The 23,142-nt window shown below is 46.8% G+C and overlaps 1 long non-coding RNA gene across 1 annotated transcript in view; it reads right to left on the reverse strand.

Moving 5' to 3' along the window:
• Window positions 1-23,142, reverse strand: part of LOC138488308 (uncharacterized) — a 369,848-nt gene that overhangs the window by 285,140 nt on the left and 61,566 nt on the right. The window contains exon 2 of the long non-coding RNA XR_011274634.1: window positions 714-759. This is a non-coding gene — a long non-coding RNA (uncharacterized lncRNA). The remainder of the gene's footprint in view (window positions 1-713; window positions 760-23,142) is intronic.

Genomic DNA, 23,142 nt, shown 5'->3' on the forward strand with positions numbered 1-23,142 from the left:
AGGTTGGAGCGGGAGCAAACACTTGCACTCTTGACTTCCGCAGGCTTCACCCTGTGGGGCAGGAGAATGTAATCAGGAGGGGGCGAAGCCAGCAGAGACCCTGGCAGGTTCTGCAGAGCCGCTTGCCCCGACACAGCCAAGACAAAAATGTAGTTGGAGCGGGAGCAAACACCAGCTCCCTTGACTCCCGCAGGCTTAGATGTTGCGCTGGTCCTTGGCATGCCCCTGGCATCGTCCTTAGGTGAATTAAACATTTTCTCTCTTAGTCATTATTACAGATCTGTGCTTAGTGAATGTGCATGTTCAATTTTAGAGATGAAAGCAGTAATAGAGTTTTTACCTCCTTTCAGGATGGGGCATTACATTCTAGGTTTGTACTCTAAGACCAGCAGTCTAATTGGTGTGAAATATTGTAGGGTGTGTTCGAGATTCCCTTCAGCATCTGTGTGTGATTGGCCCTGTGACATTCTGTAAAAATATAAAGACCTTTTAAAGAAGAAGACAGCTATTTGGTAGAGCAAGAACTGCAAATAAATATTGTTGGTGAGCCCTGAGGCATGTTGCCAAATAGTGTAATACAAATAATTACAAATAAGGAAATCATGTTTTTTAAATGTGATTACAAACAATTTTAACTACTAATATGATTTTTTTTTTTAAAAACAATATATAAAATGTACCAAATCAATTGAAAGTGAACAAAAGACTAATACCTGCCGTGGTACGCGCTAAATTGTCACTGAAACTCCTTTTCATTATCTAAAAACAAAAACACATGTTTTCAATGTGAGGTGACTCATTAATACAATAAGAATATGTTAACTTTGTAAAACTAATATTCACGCAAACTATTGTTTCAATATATAAACATTTAATAAATGAGCACATATTTTGAAAAATAAAAAGACACATTTAATTTACATTGGAAGCAGTAATCTTTCCCAGTGGATTTTCAGACTGTGCATCAAATGTTAATAATTAATCTGCTATGGTTTCATGTATACATCTTCATTCATTTAGCTTAACTGTGATAATATTTTAGAAAGAAGTCAACTGTAAATATTTTGATTCTTCACCTTCACTTTCCTCATTTGTTCCATTTCTACTAATTTGTTTCATTTCTAAAACAGTGTACCCTTTCCACGCCACACTCATAACCACGTGATGCAGGTCTGCAACCTTATGAATCTTTTACAATCACAGGTTCTAATGCCGGAATCCAACCAATAAGGGTTGGGAAAGGTATGGCTTAGCAGACCATTTTCTAAACATATACATTTTCATTTTAGACTACATTATGATTAATGTGTCAGATGCTGTTTTTGCCCTTTTGAAACGGTCACTAAAGCGATCAGCCATAGTAATAACAAAAACATTGCAATTTATTAGATCCACTGAGATATTATGTCTTCACTGAACACTTTTCTTTATATTCCATCTATAAACGTCACACAGACTTGCTTTGTTTCACTGAACAAACGTGTCCCTTGAATACAAGAAATAGAAAGTCAGCGTTGTTTGTAATTGGATGAGCAATGTGATGTCTGGGGATGGAGAAGCACTGCGATAGACTTTGTTTCCCGGATTCTCCCAATTACTCCAACTTGAAAGATGAAAACACAGAGGTACTAACTTGATATTTAAACATTATCTCATTGGTGTTTCTTACTACTATATTACCATAACTCATATAATAAGGGACTATCCTTAGCCAGTTATTATCAGTCAACAATGCCCTTCTGGCGTGGACCCATGACTTCAATGCGTCCCTAAATACTTTCATGATGGTGACGCTACAGTATGGGTCTGTGTAAAGTGGGAGCAATGTGGACGGAAGTTCTTCTATTCCTGTCCTCTGCTGGGGTACCATACTGCAAACCGATATCTCTGAGTCTGAGTGGTTTCCATAAGTGCCCAGGAAGGAGGAGATGGCTTCCAGTCCTGCACCTACCCACCCATATTATTTTTCATAGGTATGCACTAGTCCACGGATCCCAAGAGTTTGCCCCTTCGAAAGCCCCTCTTCCAGAGAACTAGGACGAGCAACCACCTAAACTACAGAAACGTTGATGAAATAAGGCCACCAAAAGCAGAGCAGTCATGTCATTGACCTTGACCCATGTCCGCTTCTCCAAATTATATCCCTTCCAGTCAATTAAATAAAGCCAAGCTTTATGATAGAACCTTGACTTGAGGATGTCCCTGACCTTGAATTCCTCCTAGGGTCCTACTGAGGGGGGAAGGCAATGTAAGCAGTTGTGGTAGCGAAGGAAAGAGATGAACAAGTTACTTACCCGTGGTAACGTTCTTCCGATTGGATGTTCCTCCCACGTATTCCTCATCTTTTGATAATATCTCTCCAGCGTCAGCTGCTTCGGAAAAAGAATTCTCAACAGAGGTCGCTGTGTGCTGTCTGGTTGCGTCGATGTCCCTCGAGGGCCTCTGTTTGACTGTCAACGTCATCATTAGTATAAGTATTGCACGCATCGCCCGTTGGCTTCAATTCTGTTTGTTCCCCCCCGTAGAGGAATTACTAGTCATACCATAGACCGTAGGCTCCAAGAAAGTGTAAAGTATAAAGACACATGTAAATTCTGCGGTGGGGTCGGCTGATAGGGGCGATGAGGAACACGTAGGAGGAACATCCAATAGAAAGAACATTACCAAGGGTCAGTAACTTGTTCTTCGAATGGATTGTGTCCTCCCATGTATTCCTCATCTTTTGATAAACTCCCAAAGCAGTAATAATGTTGATTGTGGGAATAAGAATTGTGTTATGTTCTTAAATGTTACCATGGATAAAATGAAGGACAGCCTTCCCAAATTGTCCTTCTTCACTGGAAGATGAATCTAGGCAGTAATGTTTCACAAAAGTGTGAACAGACGACCAAGTGGCCGTTGCAAATATGTCTTTAACTGTAACACCTCTCTGAAGAGCAGAAGAAGTTGCCATGCCCCTTGTGGAAAGTGCTCTTAAAACTTCCAGGCGGGTCCTTACCCGCTAACCTGTCAAATTCCCCAATAGCCAGAATAATCCATCTGGATAGGGTCTGTTTTGTCACAGCCAAACCTAATTTATGACCTTTATCGTCAATTAATTATTGGTAATTCTTACAAATTTTGGACATCCTTGATATATAAGAACTGAGAGCTATTTGTGGGTCCAGTCTATGTAACCTCTCCTCCTCCTTTGCAGGATGAGCAGGTGGGTAGAAAGTTGGCAAAATGATTTTTTGTGACAAGTGGAAGTCTGAGACTACTTTTGGTATAAAAGAAGGTTTAACCTCGAGAACAACTTTGTCCTTAAGGAAAATAGTATAAGAGGGTTTACAAGAAAGTGTCTGCAACTTGCTTAACCTGTGGGCTGACGTTATTGCCACTAGTAAGATAGTCTTTAAAATTAATAGTCTTAATGGACATGAATGCATTGGTTCAAATGGAATGCATGCTAGAAATGTTAACACCAGATTGAGATCCCATATAGGGACATGAAATGGAATTGGTGGAAATACATTAGTAAGGCCTTTCAGAAATGGAATAATCAGAGGGATTTTAAAATATGATGTCTCCGCTGAAGAGCGCTTGAAAATTGAAAGCGCTGCCAGACAACACTTAATTGTTCCAATCTGGAGCCCCTAAATGCTAAATGCAACAAAAAATTGAAAGGGATCCACATTCTTATCTCTTCACCATATTCTGAACTTGTTCAACCAACGGCAGCGGTACAAAGGTTTTGTTGCCAGCCTCCTGGCCGAAAGCAACATTTCCATTACATCATCTGGGAGGTCCCAATCCTTATATCTCAACCTCTCAGAAACCATGCGTGAAGGTTGAGTGTCTTGACCTCTGGATGGAGAAACCGACCCTCCTTTCGCGAGCGATGGTCCCTTTGTGGAAGACGTATTGGAGGGCAGATGCACATGTCCAGAAGATCCAGGTACTGTGTCCTCCTGGCCCAATCGGAGCAATTAGGACCATGGATTTCCCGAACTTTCTCAACCTCCTGATCACGTGAGGAATGACAGTGACTGTAGGGAACGCGTACAGGAGTGGAAACTCCCAGTCCACTATGAACGCATCCCCAAGAGCTCCTCTTGGGGGAAATTCCCTGGAACAGTACAGCTCGCACTTTTGTGTGACACCGGTCACGTACAGATCCACTTGAGGGGTTCCCAAAGGATAAAAATCTCTTGAAGGACTTCCTGAGCTAGTTCCCACTCGTGGGAGACTGTGCTCTGCCTGCTCAGAGCATCCGCTGCTGTGTTCTCCTCCCCGGCTAGGTGAACTGGCGATAGGGACACTCCTTCGTGAATTGCCCAGAACCAGAGCTGCATTGCCTCTCTGCACAGTGGTAGTGACCCTACACCTCCTCTCTTATGGAGGTAGTACATGGTGTAAGGAACTCATGGTGGCAAAAAGTAAGACAGACACAAGTGATCACAGTTCATGGGTGTTTATTGAACAATGAATGCTGTATGCAGGTTGGAAAAACGCCTAATCTAAACCTAAATCTAAGATGGGAGCACGGGTTTACCATCCAATGAAAATAAGGCAGTCCTTATGGCGTTGTGTCAAAATAAAAAGGACCTATACTAAGAAACCTATTGCCAAACCTTACAACTAATACAAAAAGGGTGTGGGATGATTTCCAAGGAAAGAAATAAGTGATGTTAAACAATAGGTCAGGATGAGGTAGCTTGGGTCTTCCTTCCGCACGTTTTGAGCACAGGAAAAGTTGGGATTTTGGAGCACAGCACACACTAAGCTTTCCAAGCACGGGTCAACAGTTCTGTGCTCTATCATGAGCCTCGATGGCCAAGTCTTGTTTCTCTAGAAAGTCTCTTGCCTTCAAGGGCCTGACGTTTTCAAATAACCAAAAAAACAAAAGTTCTGTTAACAAAAATTAAAGTTTGCTTCCAGTTCACATTGGGTGACGGCTTCACGCCGGGGTTCCGCTCTTCCAGGCTCTGACCCTTCAAAAATCCTTATCGATATCAAGGCCTTTGGTAGCTGAGTCTCCTGCTTCTGAGGGCCTGATGGGCTCACAAAACAATGAACATACACAAAGTTCTCTTACATATGTCTCTCAGGTGATGACTTCACCCCTGGGTCCCCCTCTTCTGGGCACTGACCCTTCATGTATCGTATTCCACAATATCAGTTCTTTTCTTACTGAATTTTGAGTGATAGCTTCACCCCTGGATCTCCCTCGGTCAAGCTCGGACCCCTCTTGACGGCCAGTACTTGGATGATGGCTTCATCCCTGGATCTCCCTTGGTCGGGCTCGGACCCCTCTTGACTGCCAGTACTTGGGTGATGGCTTCACCCCTGGATCTCCCTCGGTCAGGCTCGGACTCCTCTTGACTGCCAGTTCTTGGGTGATGCCTTTACCCCTGGATCTCCCTCAGTCGGGCTCGGACCCTTCTCAAATGTTAATGTCTTTTAAAGCAGTTCCAGTGGACATCCCTCTGCTGGGTTCACTTAAGTCAACACACTGCTTCTTGGGACTTTAGACTTGCCCCCTCTTCGTTAGCATCCCTCAGTCGGGTTCACTCTTGCTAACTTCACATTCACTTTACTTTCAATTGTTGGGGGATTCACGTCCCTTACTTTCTCTCAATGCGGGATTCCCTTTCCTTACTTTCACAAAGTTTGTAGATCAAAGTCTTTCGATTGTCCAGGGATTTTACTAGACCTCCTGCATGACCACGTTGACCTCTTTTGGTGGCTTTCCTGCAGCCTTCTGATAATTGTAGTTTTCTCTCAGATAGGGATCGACCAGAGTCTCTCATGGTAGCACCCAAGTGGTGCCGGTTTCCCTCTGTAGCTGTCTCCCCTTAAGACTTTTCACAGTTCATTGAAGTTGTTTCAAACTTGCCATTTTACGATTCTCCCTCAATACAGCCCGGCTCTTATCGGTTCTCCCCTCGACTCACCGGCTGTGATGAACCGCTTGGGTTTCGGCTTCCCTGGAGTCAAGGCCAGTACCACAGTCGTGGGAGCTTCCCTCGCTCCTGCTTATCGACATAGGCTTTCCCCGTGTACCGTTGACAGCTGCTGCAAGACACTTGTGCTATTGTTCGCAGTCTTATTTCCTCCTCTTTTAAGATTCTGAAGGCCTGGGATGAAAAGGGAAAGGTCGTTTTTCTCCTCGCCACCCTCTCGATTCCCGCCGCCTTTCTCCTCTTGAACTGCTGTGCCAGATTAGCTGTGCCGTCGTGCTTTCTGCCGTGCTCATACTGTGCTCTCAGGCTCCACCTCTCATCTCTGTGGGGAAGGGAAAGGACTGTTGGTGTGATTCTGGTCAATTGCCTGACTTTGCCTGAACATTGAATTGGGACATGTCAGGTAAACGGTTTGAGTGTTAGTCCGTTGTCCTTTGTGTTGTGCGAACGTATTCGTGTCGGAAAAGGGGGCGGAGGCAGTGGTTTTGAATGTCCTACGTGGTAGGGTGGGAAAAAGGTGTTGAAAGAAGGGGGATACCGTGTCTCACCAGTCGGTGTCCCACTCCCACTCCCCCAGGACTCCCCATCCAGGTGATGCTCCCTCACTGGTCCACCAGGATGATAGATCCTTGAGGTTTAGGCAGGGAGACACCTTCAGGTTTCTCACAAAGGCCACTCTGTTGTCCGTCATTATCAGGACATTCTTTCCCCATACATAGGGCATAAAGGCCTTCAGCGCTAGTCTAATTACCCTCAGCTCCAAAAGGTTGATGTGTAGTTTGGACTCTAAGGGAGACCAACGACCGCTGATTGTCAGATCGTTGGCATGGGCTCCCCACCCCTTGACTGAGGCGTCCTTATCTCTTGTAATCTCCGCCCATGGTTGCCAAAAGGGTTCTCCCTTCAGATCGTTGGCATGGGCTCCCCACCCTGTGACTGAGGCGTCCTTATCTCTTGTAATCTCCGCCCATGGTTGCCAAAAGGGTTCTCCCTTCAGAATGTTGTCCTCATAGGCCCACCACAGAAGGTCCTGTGCGACTCCGCATGGAACCTGAATTAGGTCTGACATCCTGCCTGAGAATTGGGACCACTGCGTCCTGAGAGCCCATGGAAGAGATCTCATTCTCAGGCAAACCTCTGGCACCAGGAAAATGCAGGATGTGATGAGGCCGAGCAAACCCAAAAAATCGAAGGCTGGGAGGCGCTGGGCACTCTGGAATTTGGTGACCATCTGCAGAATGTTTTGAGTCCTCACCTCGGGTGGCAAGGCTTTGCACGAGGTTGCATCCAGGACTGCTCTGATAAATTGGAGTCTTTGTGATGGTATCATGTGGGACTTCTTGAAATTGAGGGTGAAGCCCAGTCTGTGGAGAGAGTGGCAGTTGATACTGAGATCTTCAAAGACCTGTTTGGGAGAACGGGCCCTGATCAGCCAATCGTCCAGGAATGGGTAGACGTGAATCCTCCGTCTCATGAGACTTGCTGCCACCACCACCATCAACTTGGTGAATACCCTCCGGTGGAGGTCAGCCCGAATGGCAGAACTTGAAATTGATAATGAGATCCGCCAACCGTGAACCTCAGATACTTTCTGTGCTTGTGATGGATAGGCACATGAAAGTAAGCATCCTGAAGGTCTAATGACACCATCCATTCTTGAAGTAGGAGGGCCTGAAGGATCTAAGAAAGGGTAACCATCTTGAACTTGTCCTTCCTGAGGAACTTGTTCAAGTTTCTTAAGTCCAAGATGGGTCTCAATCCTCTGTCCTTTTTGGGTATTAGAAAGTACAGGGAGTACCAACCTTTGTTCCCCTCCGCCACAGGTACCGGTTCTATTGCACCTTTCTCTAGCTGGATCAAAATTTCCTGCACAAAGAGCAGATCTGGAATTCTGAAAGAGTTGGTCCCCTGTGGATGATCCCAAGGCCTTTTTAGAAAAGGAAGGCAGTAACCCAGGGCTACCGTTTCCAGTGCCCCAGCATCTAAAGTAATGCTCTGTCATTCTTGCAGATGCTGAGAGAGTCTGTCTCCCACTGGGGTCTTGTGGGCTAAGGCCTCAGAGAGGTTTTGAGGCGGCTGAAGCAACCGCTGAGGGTAAAGTTGCCATTGCTTGGGCTGATTTAATACCTCTCCCTCATCCACCACGAGAGAATGTTCTTTGGCCTCTATGACTGGCCTGTCTTCTCCCTCTTCCGACTGAGGAGTAGAATCTAAAGGACTTACCCCTCGAAGATGATGAATCAGGGTACAAATGTTGCGGTTGTCTAATACGGCACTGAAAGACTTAATCGCCGCTTTCGAGGTCTGCTGCTTTTCCAGACTTTCATCAGCCTTGCTGCCAAAAAGCCTTCAGCTGTCAAAAGGCATATTGAGGAGTCTAGAATGTACATCCGGTGCAAATCTGAACTTCCTCAGCCACGCAAACCTGCTTAGCATGGTACTCGTTGCAATGGATTTGCTACCACTATCTGCAGTATCCAGAACTGACTGGAGGCATTCACACATTGCCTCCTTACCATCCTTGACGATAGCCAGGAAGCCGTCTCTTTCTTTTTCCTTCTGGGACATGGTCAGCTGTCATAGCTACGCAGTCGCACAGGATAAATGTAAAATTCGACAAGGAACAAGTAGCATTAGTTGATTTCAAGGCCATACTTCCAGCCATAAATATTTTTCAGGCACAAGCATCCATTCGCTTGTCATCACTAATAGGAAGGATTGTATGGTATGCTGATTGCTTTGTGGACGTGGCTGCTTGAACCAATAAACTCTCCGATGTCGGATGTTTTGTCAAATATTCTAGGTCACTGCTGGATGGCCTATATTTTCTTAAGGAGATTTTGTTTACTGCTGTTTCAGTTTCTCGTGATTCCCAATTAGATGTAACCCTTTTTTGGAGGGCAATATGAAATAGTAATATTGGATCCTTCTGGGGACCCTGATCCAATATATCAGTCAAATCATCCTGCTCAAATGGTGGTGCAGGCCTACTCCAACCCAAATATTCAACCACCTTGCTCATCAGTTGTCTATATGAGGCGTCAGCGTGGTCAGTAGGGTCTGGCTTCCCAAAATCTAATTCTGGGGAAGTATCTACTCTACTGGCTGTCTGCAAGTTTTAATATAAGTTTTTCATTCTAGACTCTTCAGAAATTAATTAATCCGGCACATTTCGGGTACCAAATTGTAAGCCAAAAGGTGGCGTATTATCATGTGACGGCTCATGGTCTTCATAAATTGAAGTTAAAGGTTTAAGGAAATCCTTTCTTGGTAAGGGTTTGAAAATGTTATCCTGTGCTATTGGGGGCTTCAACAACATCGAAGTAATCATCGACGAAATCGAAGTTAACGGTGTCGTAGAATTCGACTGTGTCGGAGTCTACTTTGACACTGCCGTCGACAGCTCAGACGCCGATGGCGTTGAAAAGATTGATATTGTTGCCATCGAAGTTGCCGACTTCTTCTTCCTCTTCGAAGGAACCTTCGAAATACTAGACTCTTGGCTTGTCAAAGCCCTCGACAATTTCTCATTGGATCGAGATTTAGATAGTTCTCGATGTAAATCCGGTTTATGCCTCGGCCTCGGAGGTTCATGGGTTTTAGCTTTCGACTTCCCTTTATGCAGAGAAAAAGGTGCATGGACTTTCTCCTTTTCTTTGGAGGGGGTCGGGCTGCCTTCTCAAAGATTTTTATAATTTCTTTACGAAATATATCCCATTTGGCTGGTGAGTTGGATTTGGTTGGACATTTGATTACCTCAGAGGAGGAATCATTGGATGTTGAAGGCGATCTGTAATGTTATTTCTTTTCCTTCTTGGAAGAGGACGAAGAATGACGCGATCGACTTCTCGGTCGAGATATTTTAGATCTTTTATGTTTAGGAGAATCCCTCGACTCTTTGGACTTTCTTTTTGTCAAAGGGCCTCATTATAAGGCTGGCGCTCCCGTAATGAAGGGGACCGGCCCCCTTCATTCCGGGAGCGCCGATTACGAGTTTACCATCGCGGGACCCGGATCGCACGATATAATCTGCCCGTTATTCCTTCCCTCCCCATTGAGCCCTATGGGGGCTCAAATGGGAATGGGGATGGGTTCCTGCAAGGAGGAATTACCGGGTCCTCCTATGTCTGAGTAACCTGGTAAGTCCCCATTGCAGGAACCCGGTAATGGAGCCTGGAACGGAGACAGCCATGGAGCTAATAGCTTCATGGCTACCTCCATTCTCGTAATGAGGCCCAAAGTCTTCAAATGAGACTTCAAAGGGAGCCTACCCAGTGACAATTTACCTTTATGCTCCCTTAGAACCTTGTCGGTCATCGCCTGACAGGAGCTGCACTCGGACGTACAATGATCAGTCCTGAGACACTACAGGCATACACGATGGGGGTCAGTGATCGACATTTTCGAGCCACAATCTTGGCACTTCTTGAAGACCGTCTTAGGCATTGATGGAGCCGACGGTGAAAACATTTTCGATTTAGAACATTTGTTATGAAGTTCAGTGAAGAACCAAAATGCGCCGTAATTCTTTGAAGCAAAAGCTCGCAAAAACGGAACTGAAGCCAACGGGCGCTGCATGTGCTACTTATACTATTGATTATGCAGAAAGTCAACTGGAGGCCCTCGCGGGACTTTGACTCGACCATACAGCACAAAGCACCCTCGGTCTAGAAAAATCTTTCAGAAGCAGCTGAAGCTAGAGAAATATTATCAAAAGATGAGGAATACGTGGGAGGACCCAATCCATTTGAAGACTTGTTTGAGGGAAACATGAACACTAGATGGATAGCATCAGAGCAAGGATGCTTGAGGTTCATGGTTACTGAAATAATACCTTTGTCCATTAGAAATGGTCTGATATATCTGGGTTCGATATTGCAGTTTAGGAGGGGAAACCATATCAATTTCTGGTCTGTGTAAGATGGTGCTGGCCTCCTTTTTCTGTCAGCGTCTTTTCTTGGGTCTTGATATGTTGGAGATGATTTCTGTGGCTGTAGACATCTGAGATGGGCTTGGTTATACACAGGGATGGAAGCTGGGAAGAACACATTTGAGCGGTGAAAGGGGGGTATCTGCAACTGCAGAATGCAGAGAATGGTTGCATGCAAACTTAGCCAGGGGCAACAAAAGCAGCCAATGGTATTCTTGTTCTGTGGCAGAATACCATAGATACTGACAGAAAGTTTGGTTAACTCATTCATCCTGACTGTCACTCTGGGGGACGCTGAAGTGAAGTTCAATGATACTCCCAGGAGGCAACTCTCTTCCTTCCACAATTCTTAGACAACTTGTGAAACCCAATCTGGTATAATGCTCTCGAAAAAGTCATGGTAACAGAGAGCATGATTAATTAACCCACTTAGCCAGAATAGGGGCCGAAGGCACTGAAGCCAGTGCAACAAAATGGGTCTGCTTTGCGGATGAACATGTACTGTGGTCAAATTGCTGTATGTCATGGTATAGCTGGAAAATTACTTATGAAGTCCATGGAACAGACCTAGTAAGGTCTCTCAGGGACAAGAAAGGGTTGTAACACTCCGATTTCTCTCCGCGTAATGATCTTTGCCCTGGCACATACATTGCAGGTAGTCCATCACACAATTTGTCATGGTCACCCAACAGCAGGGGTGTACTGGCCTATAGGGAACTCTGGAGATTTCCTGGTGGGCCTCTGTACCCTGGGCCACTTTTGTGTGGTATTTTCAAATGTTCTCAAAGGAAAAGCATTGGGATTGCTGAAAATGTGTCATATGGGGCCAATTTGAACATTATTTCCAGGGCCTCTTTTGGTCCCCAGTAATTATTTCCAGGGCCTCTTTCAGTTCCCAGTCCACCTCTGCCCAACAGGAATACCTATTTATCCAGAGGTAGAACTTTTGTGTGTCGTAATGACTTACTCTTGGATTGTCATGACACCAGTGAAGCATAGTGTCTTGGCTCCCCACAGTGGATAGCTAAAGCCTATTCCCTAAGAACAGTAGTGCCTTGTTTTTCATGATGGGATGCTATGGAAGACAGGAAGTCCTTTGTTTGCATATCTCAAAAGGTCCAGACACAGCACCTACAACCTTGCCGGCTGATATAAAAAGGACGTTTACTGGATCTCTCAAATCATTGGGATATGACCATTAGAGGGCATCAGGCTTGGTATTTTGGGTTTCAGGGATATATTTCATACAGGTATTGAAACAATAAAGAACATCGATCCAACAGGTTTGTCTCTAAATCATGGTCTTAAGTTAAACCCAAGTTGTGATTACCTGTGATAAAGGTTATGGGGTGGTGAGCCCCTTTTAAAAGTTGTCTTCAGGTCACCAAGGCTTCCTTAATGTCCAATAACTCCTTCCTTTTCAAACATGCTGTAATTCTTCTTGACCTGATTAAATGTGCAGGAATAGTATGCAATTGGGTGAGGCACATCAGTGACCTGATAATTCTGAAAGAAACAGTACTCCTAATGCATAATTGGAAGCATCTGCATCCACTGTGTAAGCGTGGCTAGGTTCTGAAAAGATACAGCACCGGCTGAAGGCAATGATTAGAGCTTTTAGTGATTGAATTGTAGACTGGATATCTCTGTCCCACATGAGGGCCGTACCTTTGTTGAGAAATATTCAGGGAAGCCCAGGAAAAGTAACTCTTTAATGTTCCTGGGACAGGGGCTTCCACAACTGGAGCAATTTTTGATAGCTCCATCTTTACCATTGTAATGCTAATATGTATCCAAATTAGGCTCAAAGCACACTTGAATTGTTTTGAGCATAGTTTGTGGAGTCTGAAATGCCCCAACATCTCACACACGTGTTAATTAACTAGCATAACAGGGGGATAAAATCAAGCCTACATCTAACTAATGACAATGTAAATATCCAAGATGTCTCAGAAGACATTGGGCCTCATTACGAGTTTGGCGGTCTGGCAAAAACGATGCTGGTACGGTAATACCGGCATCGTTTACAGGACCAGCGTATTACGACTCACGATGCCAGTGTTACCGGCATAGCCAGGGACCCAATGTGACGGGGCACCACCTTACCAGAATGTGCGCACATGCGTCAGAGTGCCAGTAACACCGGCATGCCGCAATGTAGGGCACATTACGAGTTGCACGGACATGCACTTACCGGCATCCAGATGCTGGTAAGAAGGGTCACCATGATGCCGCTAACACCAGCATCGCAGGGCAGCCGTTAATAGCAATCTGCTATGTGCAGACCTGCCACAGGTGCACACAATCAGCTTAGGTGGAGGCAATGGAGTCTGGCCCAGCACAAAAGAGATCACCCACACACCTCACCCCTTCCAAGTCCAAAATGATACCACTAGCAGTTGCTATACAGGAGCTGGAGGACATGCCTGCACTGCTACTCATTGAGCAGGCAGTAAACCAGGGAATGCAGAGGAGGCGCAGGAGGAGAAGGAGGGTGAGACCGGGCCAGCACATACCACCAGTGCAGGCAGTGGTATCACGCAGGCAGCCACCAATCCCTCGCATAAGGGCCAATCCATTTCACTTAACCCCTGCACCGATCCACACCCTGTACCGGCTGGACAGGGACACCATCACCACCATAGTGGATCTTATCCATGATGACCTGGTCAGCCTGATCAACATCTGCACCGCCATCCCCCTGCTGCTGAAGGTAGTGTCTGTGCTCCACTTCCTGGCCACAGGCACCTACCAGCACACAGTGGGGCAGCTGCATGGCATCTCACAACCATGTTTCTCCCATGTGCTGAACCAGGTGCTGGATGCATTCCAGAAGCACGCAAGGGCCCACATATCCCTACCACGGACTGCGGAGGAGGTCAATGCTATCGAAATTGCATTCTATGCATTGGCAGGCATGCCAAACATCATTGGTGTCCTCGATTGCACCCATGTAGAGCTGGTAGTCTGGCATGCCGTAGAGGTGGTGTACTGCAACCGGAAGCTATACCACTCCCTCAATGTCCAGATGGTGTGTGATGCAAGCAAGATAATTACGCATTGCTGTGCTAGATTCCCTGGATCCACACATGATGCAATGGTGCTGCGGAACTCCACGCTTCCCCGCTACATGGAACCGCACGCTGCACAACGTGCCTGACTGCTGGGTAAGTCTGACCACAGGGCCATGGGGGGTGTTGTTGGGCGGGGCACAGGCATATGCAACCTGTCTGCTGTCTAGGCCATGGGGGGTGTTTAGTTGGTGCGGGGGGACCACAGGCATATGCAACCCATCTGCTGTCTGGGCCATGGGGGGTGTTGTGGGGGGGGCACAGGCATATACAACCTGTCTGCTGTCTGGGCCATGGAGGGTGTTGGGGGGGGCACAGGCCTATGCAACCTGTCTGCTGTCTGGGCCATGGACAGTGTTGTTGGGGTGGGGGGGACCACAGGCATATGCAACCTGTCTGCTGTCTGGGGCATGGGGTGTTGTTGGGTGTTTGGACTCCGTCCTGGGTGCCATACACTGTGACCCAAATCATTTAAACAGAATGCATGAGACTGACAATGGATGCAGAAGTGCCATGGCTGCACAGCAATGTGTAAATGGTAGCAACAAACATAGCGCCCACCCCTGCACATGCACATGGTACAAAATCAGACTGGAGCCACAGGTACCACAGTGCACCATCCTGCCGACACAAAGACGAATTCACATGAGTGCAGCAAAGCACATCACAGGCCATGCAGCCATGACTGTGCGGAAAATAAAAGCCTCTCTGGGAATCCCCTGTCACTGCCCTGCCCGATAGGAACACCACAGACCACCATGCCATTCCGTGCAGCTGAAGGGACACTTAAAAATCCAAAGTCAATTGGACGTAGAAAATAGATTTCATCAAGTAGTCTACATCAAAGGAACGCATCTCTACACTGGCGGACCATAACATAAATTCCATTGTGCCATGGTCACATGGGTGAATTTGTTGACATACATGGGCATGGCGTCATCAAGTAGTCGAAAGCATGATGGGCAAACCTACATGTATCATGTCAGACATCAGGCAAATGCATCATACAGTGCTGTACATGCATTCTGATCTTCCACTGCCACACACCCATCGCATGTGGCTACATCATGGACCTTCTGACCTCATCTGTATGAGTGCTGTATCCGATGTCAAGGCCCCTAAACTGTGAACGTTACCTATGCTCCCCCACCATGGATCGACACCAAGTACACCAACCTGAATTTTTACTCTGATGAAATGGCAATAGCGGGCAGTGAAATTCTCTTGCATTTCACCACGAACAATGTACAACCTGTGCACTCAAGGAATGGCAAAAATACTCACAATCAATATTTCTTTTGCTCCAATGCAGGTGATGCTGGGTATCCCCTGAAGCTGTGGCTTCTCACCCCTGTTAGGCATTCACTCAAAAGGCACAAAGAAGACTACAATCGTGCACATGCATGCACTCGTGTGATGATTGAGCAGACTTTTGGGCTGTTGAGGCATGGTTTCGCTGCCTTAGCAGGTCGGGTGGGGCACTCATATACGGGCCTGAGAGGGTGGACAAGATTGTATTGGTTTGTGCCATGCTGCACAATATCTGCATTCGGCGCAACGTAACCCTGTCCCCTGACATGGACCAAATTCCACCTGATGATGAGGAGGATGATGGAGAAGGTGCTGCACATCGGGCACGTCACAATGTGCCTGGAGGACGTGCTGTGCGCCAATCTTTGATTGGACAACATTTTTGATGAACTGGGTCACGCAAGGCACTGGAAACAGAGGCCACTGTGTGCTGGGGACGGGGGACACTGGGCACTGGGAATGGGGGACACTGGGCAGTGGGCACAGATGAAAAATAAATTGACACACACTCAAGAAGCAATGTCCAGTCATGTGTTTTTCATAAGCTCGCCAGGTGTATTAATGCAATGACAACTTTGTACATGAATCAACGTTGACCTCCACCATCAACATACTACAAACTACCCCCGCCCACCCCCATGGCCCAACACCCCCACACACCCAGGTCCCCCACGTCCCAGCCCCCATGGCCCAACACCCCCACAAACTCATGCCCCCCCAGCACCCAAATCGAGTTCTACTGGACTCCCTCCTGACATGTCCAGGTGTCTCAGCCTACTAACGCCCCCTTTTAGATGGAGGGGGTTGTTCCACTGGCCGGCGCATCCTGCGCATGGACCCGTGCACAGGGCTTGTCTGTGTCGAGCTGGCTGGGGTTGGCTTGCCGATGGTGGGGGTTGTGGGTCGGTTGGGACAGGATGAGATTGGGCCATGGTGGCAGCCAACTGGTTGACAGCCTGCGTCATGGCTGCCATGCCCTCACGCACCCGCCTGGCCACACGGTATACGGCACGGGTAACTGCCTATGTGTTTTCTTGATTGGCCCAGCGTGTGGCTTCCCCTTTGGCAAGGTATTGTTTCACCATGCCGTGCATGGCCTGCTGCTGCCCCTCTATGCGGCTCAGCCACCCCTCAAGGTCCCGTATGGATGTTGCAAATGGTGGTTGCACGGGAGGTGGTGAGATACTTCTCACAGGGCGGAACTCATGTTCGGTCATCTCCTCCCCAGTACTGGGTCCACCAGATCCATGTCCTATGGAGCACTGTGGGGTGTCCTGCATAGGCAGTGTGTGTTGCATTACCTCTGATATGCAATGGCCTGCTGTTTTCGCATCTTGCTGCTCCTCGTCCTCCTGCGCGCTATGCTGTGCGGATTGTGCCGCCTCACCTATGTCACTTGTGGCCGTTGACTGCGGCCCCCCAAGATCACTGGCCGCTGGTGATGCATCATCCTGCACATGAGGTGTCTGCTGGGGGGCCGGAATTTTCTTGGGCGTGACCTGTGGGGCCAGTGTGTCTTTTGGCATGCGTGCCTTGCTGGCACCAACGTGTCCGGCCTGGGGCTCCTGACTCTGTGTCGTAGCTGGTTGCTCCTCTTGCGCCCCGGCCTGTTCGCCCTGTTGGCTGCTGGGATGTGGCTTGGGAGCAGTGGTTTTCCTCGGGCCCGCCCTTGAGGTCGACGGCCGGGTGGCGTCATCGTCCCCTCTGCCCATGCGTGCATCTGTTTTACTGGTGGTTGCGGTGTGTTCCGCATCGCTGTCTGATCCCGAGCCTGTGGGGGATGGAGAGGCAGGGCATCAGTCATGGGTGAACGTACATCCTACATACATCGATGTTGGTACATTATGGGTGACGTGCATTGACATGTGCATGTTGGAGGGGCAGGCATGGTGCTTGCAGGAGTTAGGGGGTATTGTTCTGGCATCCTTGTGATGCAGCCATGGTGTCCATGGTGTCTGTTGGGTGGCCTACAGGTGTGGCGTGCCTTGTGTGCTGTAGCCATGGCTCAGGGGCTGTGTGCCATGTGCTATTTGGTTGTGTCTCAAGTGTGCAATCATTAGTGGAGTTGTGTGCACCAGTGATGCGGCCGGCATCTCGACGGTGATGTATATGTGTGTGTGTGTGTGTGTGTGTGTACATGCATATGTGGCTAGTGTTTGCAATTGTGGTCTCATGTGGTTTGAGTCAGTGGGGTATGTTATGTGTTTGCGTGGCCGGGATGTAGCGTTTGTGTTCGGGCTGAGTTTAGGTGGGAGGTGATGGTCCATGTATTTGCTCTCATCTACTTGCCATTTGGACTCTACCTTTGTACTTGGGTATTAGGTGTGCATGGTGACTTTTGTATTACGCTAAGGCTCACTCACAGTCATCGGCTGATGATGGGACTCCAATCTCTGAGTGCCCGATTCCCTCTATGGACTCCATGTCGATCACAGAGCTACAGATCTCCTCCTACCGTGCCAGCTTGATGGGTGATGAGGAACCACCTCCTGTTGCCTGGGCCTGGCTGTGGTTGGCGGACAAGATGTTGCATACACGCAGCCGCAGATCATCACACGTTTTGCGGGAGTCTTTGACACTGCGTGGGGTTGTCCCCACTGCAGAGACCTTCTGGGCCACCTCCTCCCAGTTATTTTTCTTCTTTAATTACGCAGCACGGTGCATGTCTTGGCAAAAAACCACATCCGCATGCGCAACTAGACTGTCGGCAAGCATATTTAGCTCCTAGTCGGAAAAACGGGGCTTACGCAGATGAGGTGTGCCTTTTCGTGTGGCCTTGGACATGGTCTTGCTGGCAGGGTACACCGTTCTGGAATCCAGGTCCTGTATGCAGAGGATTGCGATGGATTGTGCTTTGCAAGATGGCCGCCAGCACATTTCCCGTTACGGCGCAATGACGTTATTTCCGGTGCAGTTATTAACGTTGTTGTTATTAGCGGTACTGGTACCAACAGTGCTATTCTTAGCGGGTTCCGCGATGCCGGTGTCTACGGATTTGATGAAGCTGCTATTGGGGGGTTTAGAAGCTGTTACCGGCATGCCGGAATGCGCGTGCACGCAGACTCGGAATCAACCGTTGATTTCGGCAGCAGTGCAGCACGGACACGGTAGCAGTGGCATGCCGGTAATGGTGGTTTCTTACCGCCAAACTCGTAATGAGGCCCATTGTGTAGAAGTGCTGGAATACTGCTGGGTGAGGCATCACAAGATACATGTAATGTCCAAAACTGTGTGAAAACGTCATCTTCCATTCATCACCTGGGTACATGTGCACCATGTTATATGACTCTTTTAGATTAATCTGGCACATGCCGTTTGGTCTATTAAAGCCTGTGTTAATGGAAGAGGATATCGGTTCTTATTGATGATGGTTTTGATTTGCCATGTGTCCATACAAGGGCAGAGCTCAACCTCACCCTTTTTGGAAATAAAAAATATCAAAGCCTGTGCAGGAGAGGTGAAGTGGGGTATGAATCCAATTCCTAAGGTTATTATTCGGTAAAAGCCTTTACTATGATGTTCCACTTCTCTGAGATGGAATAAATCTTACCATATGGCATCTGGACTTCCACTAGGAGTGCTATTGGGAAATCATAGCAGATGAGACATAGGCTATCTGTTTCAAACGGATGAAACATCTCATAACACACCTTACACTCTTGGTGAAGGTTGTTCTGGACAATGAGGATCCTAGCTGGACACAGAGCATGATTCTTGTCCATGAACACCACCTTCCTTTTCGACTAATCTATCCTAGGGTTATGGCACCGTAACCAAGTTATTCCCAAAATAACTTGTAAATGGCGTGCAGCAATTGAGTCAACAGTGATCACTTCTTGGTGAGGTTGGGAACACATCATGCACAGCAGGGTTGACTGGTGGGAGACCGGGCCGGATTTAAGGATGGAGCCACGCACTGACAATGTGGTTTTGGTTCTTGGAATTAATGGAATCCTTTACTTTCTAGCTAAAGCCAAATCAAAATAATTCCCCATAGCACCTCTATCCAGAAGAGCCAAAACGCCCTCTGACTTCTGTGTGGCGAACACAAATCTACCTAAACATATTTGGAAAAAACAAAAGTAAAACCTGGTGCGATTAATCAAAAGGGAGTAATTCATCATCTCATCCACCATTAGACCCCTAGTAATGATGGGAGATATAATTTCCCATTCGAGAGTGAATCCTCTATTTGCATGCCCTTAAGGGATGATCTGCTTCTTCATAGTAAAAGCAGACGTTAATCATCTGTACGTGTTACCGCTCTTCCGAGGTTAATATTCTTCTGCCTAGTTACAGTGGGTCAGTGTCATCACTCAGGGGTGGGAATTCTTTTCTTTTTTATAGGCCATCATTCTAGTTTTATAACATCTGCGTATCCTCTTTGTTTCTCCTACCCTCTGGTCCAATTAAACTAATAAAGTTATGTATTTAGCAATAGCGTCTGGCAGAGAAACCACCTTGCTCATTGCATTCTTGAACTTGTATCTTGCGCCCTGGTAGATTAACTGTAAGTAGCATGCCTTCTGGCCAAGGGGTCTGACCTACTAAACCACAGAACTGTGTTTTGTATGATAAATGATTGTTGTGGCCCTAAGAACGATTAATTGATTTTGTGCAAATTGGTGAGCATACTGCAGATAAAAGATGGATTTAAAGGCATCCTTAAACTTAAAATTATCATTCCTAGTCAGTATTGAGTCGGTGGAATCAAAATAAGAGGTTCCCCAGACCAAGGCGGTCTTCTCCACATTGAATAATATTAAGGTTTCTTAACCTGGCTGGGAGGATAGAATGGGGGGTGGTTTAACAGCAGTCCCTAAAATAGTTTGGACCTCCATATATTTGGTAGGCATGGGTGGGAAATGTATGCAAAGCCAGACCCAGGGGACCAAAAGGGCAACTGGGGTGGGGAGCAGCTGTGAATCAGAACAGGTATATATAGAAATGGCAGAGCTGGGGTCTGCCCGTAGCACCAGCCCCTAATTAGAATTTCCACTAGGTAATTTACTTGAAAGCTGTTCGATCTTTTCTTTAAGGGCCGTTTTTGATGGGAACAAAATGCTATTTTCCTGGTTATGTTCTACATTGCTGTGGCTACTTCCTTCACTCGCATAACCCTGGTTCACGAGAGAACGATAAGGTTCTTTCATTCTGGCAGGCAGAGGCTGGGCACATTGCAGAATTCCCTTGGGATCCAGAAGGCACACATACAAACCTGCCTGCACACTCACCGCCTGAGAAAAGGCATCAGAGATGATGGGATGGATCCCTCTGAGGCAGGAGTGACTTTCAATTAGACAACCCCAGAAACCTCTATGGCACCATGCACCGAAGCTTGAGTAGAGAAAAAGACAGTCAGTGATGGAAATACACAAGACTTTACCCAAGCAGGGCCCCTCCTCCTCTCCCTCATGTGAAGATTACCTTGTTTCTGTGGTGTTGGGCACGAATCACACATTGGTTGACACGATATATCAAAGAGTGGGGTGTGGTCCTGTTACTATCACTTGACCGGATTTCGTAGCATAGATTTGTCAGTGTTTCCCAATGTCGTGTTTCATCCACAAGGGCCAAGGGACCAGTCAGCTCTCTGGACAGGTTGACAAAGTGTATACGGTTCCTTTCACTAGAGGAAAATGGATTTGGGGACTGATCGTCAGTACCTGAGCTATGAGATGTATGTGCGCAGGTGAAACATCTCACCCACCAATACAGAGTCCAAGATGATTGTGAGAACATTATGCTTGAAGTCTCACAGGTTTTTGTAATCTTTTTTTGTGGGTTCGCCCTTCCAGCGCTTAGACAGGGTTCGAAATTGAGGGGAGCTTCGAGCTATTTAGCTCCTGCTTGTAGCCTCCAAGAGTCCTGTTAGCTTGACTCAACAGCTGATGCCAAACAAATGCACCTATGTGAATTTATATTCATAAATAATGTACACAATTATATTTGTGTATCTTATGTGGAAGTCAGATTTGCAGAACGCTATTTACTAGCTCCTCTTCCCACCGTTGCAGTTCATGGTTACTGGTTAGTGTTGGTTGGATACCCAGGAACTGCTTTAAGCTCTTGCTTATCCAATCTTAATTTCGATCCCTGAGACCTGAGAAGCCAGCACGTTCATAAGTGCTGTTATGATGATGAGGCAAAGGCATTAGTTCCCAATCTGGAAAATTCCCTACCACCCCCTGACATCTAAGAGATTGGCACTGCTATGCAGATCTTAACAGATGTCCCTTTAATCACTTTTTTCTTTGTGTAAAAAGTACTGATAAATTCAGCTGCATTCAGCCTCCTTGAGTAACAAGTCACTAGATAAATGATTTCACCTTCTTACAACTAATGCAATATTGCTCCCATTACATATGTTAAGCCTATGCCTCCAAATGTATGGAAAAGGCATTCCCCGACTGCACCATTAACTACCTAATCACTTATAGGCCACCAGGCTCACCACTAGACTTCCAAAAGCACCTCCTCCAAACCCTAGGGAAAAATCTAAAAAGCTCAACCAAAACAATTCGGCTTGGCGATCTCAACCTAGGCCTGCATGACCTAAAGGACAAAGGAGCCGCCTTACTAGCCAAGGAACTCTTTATTGGGTTTGACCATAAAATCACTGCAGCAAATCCATTGACTGGATCGCAGACCACAACTGCTCCTCATCCATTACTAATCTCTCAGCCCTCCCGTGGACAGATTACCACTGCATTTGTTTCTCTATTCCCATCATCCCTACTCGCAAGGTGCTTTCGTATTCCCCACTGGCCAAAGTCAGAAGCTCAGAAAAATGCACCAAAATCAACCTCACACCTCTCCTCGACATCCCTGAACTTAAACCTCCATTTACCACTGACCCCATCTACTTGGCCAACACCTATGCCCACGCCTTCACCCAAGCCATTGAGTCCATAGCTCCCCTAGAAGACAAAAAAGAAAAAAAATCAATGCACTCTAATGCATGGTTTACGGAAGAATTATCAATTCTACGCACTACTAAATGCTGAGCTCTAGCAAAGTGGCAATCCATGCCTAATCAATCCTCTCTAAAAGAATTCAAAGAAATCTCATCCGTGTATAAAAAAGACATATTCCTTGCCAAATCAGAATCATTCAACCACAGAATTTGTAAAGCTAACTCTAAATCTAGAGAAATATTCGAAATCTTCAGAGATCTCATCACCCCCGCCACCAGCCCTGATGAAATCATCAAAGATGAAGCCTGGTGTTCCAGCATTCAGGTCGCCCTAATCAACAAAATCAAGCTGCTCCAAGAAAAAATAATAGCACAGCGCAAAGCCCTTCCCAAGGTAACTCACCCACATTCCCTCTACCTAATCCGCTCGCTCAAACCCTTCACTTCGTCTTCAGGGACGTCTCAGAGACGGAAATTACAGACCTCCTCTAACACATCAAACCCTCGTCATGTAAAGGGGACATCTGTCCCCCGACCATCATCAAAGAATGCGCAGTCTCACTGGTCCCTATCATTACAGCATTCATTAATGCTTCATTCTCCTCTGGAATTGTACCACTAAGCCTAAAAGTAGCCTGGTTCGCCCACTCATAAAGAAACCCACCCTAGAGCCCGCCTGCCCCAACAACTACCGCCCTATTAGCACCGTCCCCTTTCTCCTTAAAATCCTAGACAAAGCCGCCCACAACCAAATCCAACACTACTTGGAATCCAATGCCATTCTAGGCAGAAGACAATCAGGTTTCCGCAAAGGACATGGCACAGAAACCGCCCTGCTAGATTTAAAGAACTAAATCACAAAAATAATGAATAAAGGCAAACCTGCCCTCCTGCTCCTCCATGATCTCTCTGCCGCGTTTGATCTTGTCGACCATGACATTCTCACATCCCATCTATCAAACGCAGCCC

This window comes from Ambystoma mexicanum, chromosome 9 (genome assembly GCF_040938575.1).
Source record: "Ambystoma mexicanum isolate Mex_15411 chromosome 9, UKY_AmexF1_1, whole genome shotgun sequence".
Lineage (NCBI taxonomy): Eukaryota > Metazoa > Chordata > Amphibia > Caudata > Ambystomatidae > Ambystoma > Ambystoma mexicanum.